This window comes from Pteropus medius, unplaced genomic scaffold (genome assembly GCF_902729225.1).
Source record: "Pteropus medius unplaced genomic scaffold, Ma_sr-lr_union100, whole genome shotgun sequence".
Taxonomy (NCBI): Eukaryota; Metazoa; Chordata; class Mammalia; order Chiroptera; family Pteropodidae; genus Pteropus; species Pteropus medius.
In genome coordinates this window covers 1-2628 of record NW_024356105.1, presented here as the reverse complement: position 1 = coordinate 2628, position 2628 = coordinate 1, and the positions used below count along the sequence as shown (strand labels likewise).

General features: G+C 37.1%; 1 pseudogene; it reads right to left on the bottom strand.

The window, feature by feature from the left end:
• Positions 1-230: 230 nt before the first annotated feature.
• On the bottom strand, positions 231-1228 carry LOC120600562 (olfactory receptor 7E24-like; annotated as a pseudogene).
• Between the last annotated feature and the right edge of the window lie 1400 nt (positions 1229-2628).

The following is a 2628-nucleotide window of genomic DNA, read 5'->3' as shown; positions in this document are numbered from 1 at the left end:
ATGCATTGCACCTGCATACCGGAGTGGTTGAGGAGAATCTCTCATGCATTCATCACTGAACTCCCAGTTCAGTGAAAGATAAATCAAAAGAAGTGACATTCACATGTGAAGCCTGGAGTGGAATGAAAACCATGAGCCTAAAATGAATGTGACCAAGAATACAGTATTCAGTTTACATGTTTGGTTTTGCTGGGTTTTCTAACCACACTCCAAAAAGAATTACATGGATATTAGGACCAGACTGTTTTGCTATGGAGCCTCCCTAGGGCACTCTTAATGTCTCTGTTTTTCAGGCTATAAATGAAGTGGTTCAGCATGGGGGCGACTACAATGTACATGGCTGAGGCCACCACATCATTCTTGGGGGAAGGCAACAATGCCGATCCAAAGTAAACTCCGATATCTGTTCCACGGAATAAGCAAACAAATGACAAGTGAGAGCTCTAGGTGGAGAAGGCTCTGTACTTCCCACCTACTGATGGAACTCTCAGAATGAATGAAACAATTTTATAGTAAGAGAATGAAATTCCTGAGTTAGGGAGAAAACCAGAGATGGCGCCAACAAAATACATGACTATCTTAACAATGAAGGTGTCAAAGCAGGCAAGATGAAGGAGTTGAGAAGGATCACAGAAGAAATTAGCAATTTTTACATTCTTGAAGCAGGTAAGTTGTAACACTATCAAATTGTGCAGCTGGGAGTCCAAAAGGCTGATGAAAAATGACATCAAAACTAAGAAGCAGCAGAGGCATGGGTCAGCGATGACTGAGTAGTGCAGAGGGTGGCAGATGGCCACAAACCAGTCATAGTCCTTCACAGTCAGAAGCATACCATCCACACATCCACAAAGGATCAAAAAAGACATCTGAGTCAGGCAGCCCCCATAGGTGATGACTCTGCTGTGAGTTTGGATGTCCATGATCATCTTGGGGACGGTGGTAGAGATAAAACAGATGTCAGCCATGGAAAGGTTGGAGAGAAAGAAGTACATGGGGGTATGGAGGTGGGAGTCCACGCTGATGGTCAGGATGATGAGCAGATTCCCCAATATAGCAACAGGTACATGGACAAGAAGAGCCCAAAGAGCAGAGGCTGAAGTTCCAGATCATCTGAGAGTCCCATGAGGAAGAATTCTGAGACAAATGTTAGATTTCGTGGTTCTATGTAGCTTGGACACCTTTTGAAAAGGAAAAGAGGGCTGGAAACAGGAAATAAGTAAATGGGCATGCAGAATTGTTTCCATATTTTGGATCCAAGCAATTGACTTGTGAGTCATACACCTCAGTACCTTGAGCAGTATTTCTCATTATGATAAATTCTTTCTTCTTTGAATTGTACTCTTATTTATTCCTGTTTTTTTTAACCTCTTTTTATACACAATTATTTTAGAGAAACTTGACTGAAGAGTATCAGGGGAACAAGAAAATTAGAGATAACAAATCCATGATCACTGGAAAATATCCTTCACTCTTTAAGAAAAAAAATTCTAATTTAAAGGAATTAAGAAGTAGCTAAATATACCTTATTTTATTCAAATGCAATGCTAGATAGTTCCTTTATTTAAAATATCTTAAATACCATGTACAAGGCAGGACTGTGTAATCTAGATTCTAAATTCAGTTAAATTTCATAATCAGAAAATATTATTATGTGATAGTTAGCTTTATCAGTTTTATCACTCTTTGGTTTCCTCTTTTCTCCTTCATAGAAATAAGTGCTCAAATATGAGAGTTATTCTTTAAAATCGTTTGCTGTATAATTCCTATGTTTGGCCTTAGTGTACCTCAAATTTTGTTATATGTGGTTAGTTAAGTGCACATAATAATACAGTATCAATGACCATAAAGATGGCATTAATGTGCAGAGAATATTTCCATGATTAAACAATAATGAAATTTAAGAAACACTTGAAATTTATATGTCATTTAGGGTTATTTTTATCAATCCCATACAATATTAGTAAAATGTCTGGTGTGTGGGACTGCTCTTTGCTTTTTTTGGACTCTATTCTGTCATGGTGTGATAATACTACTTCATTGTTTTTCTCTTTCCAAGCTTTATTGAAGTATGGTTGATAAACTAAAATTATATATGTGTATATACATATATATATATACAGTAAAACCAGAAGGTTTTTTATTGTACAATGTGATGATTTAATACATATATACACTGTGAAAAGATTACCATTACCACAAACAAGTTAATTAATACATCCATCACTTTATATAGTTACTCTGTGTGTGAGAGAGAGAGAGAGAGAGAGAGAGAGAGAGAGAGAGAGAGAGAGAGAGAGTGTGTGTGTGTGTGTGTGTGGGTGAGAACTCCTAAGATTCACTCATTTAACACATTTCAAGTATACAATACAGTGTTATTAACTATAGTCCCCATGCTTTACCTCAGATCTCCAGAACTTATTCATCTTATAACTGAAAGTTTGTACTCTAACCAACAGCTTCTCATTTCCTTCACCCCAGCCCCTTACAACCATAGCTCTACTCTCTGATTCTATGAGTTAGATTTTCTGGGATTCCACATGTAAGTGAGATCATACTAGTTTTTCTCTGCCTGACTTATTTCTGTAACATAATATCCTCCAGGTTTATCCATATTGTCTCAAATGGCAG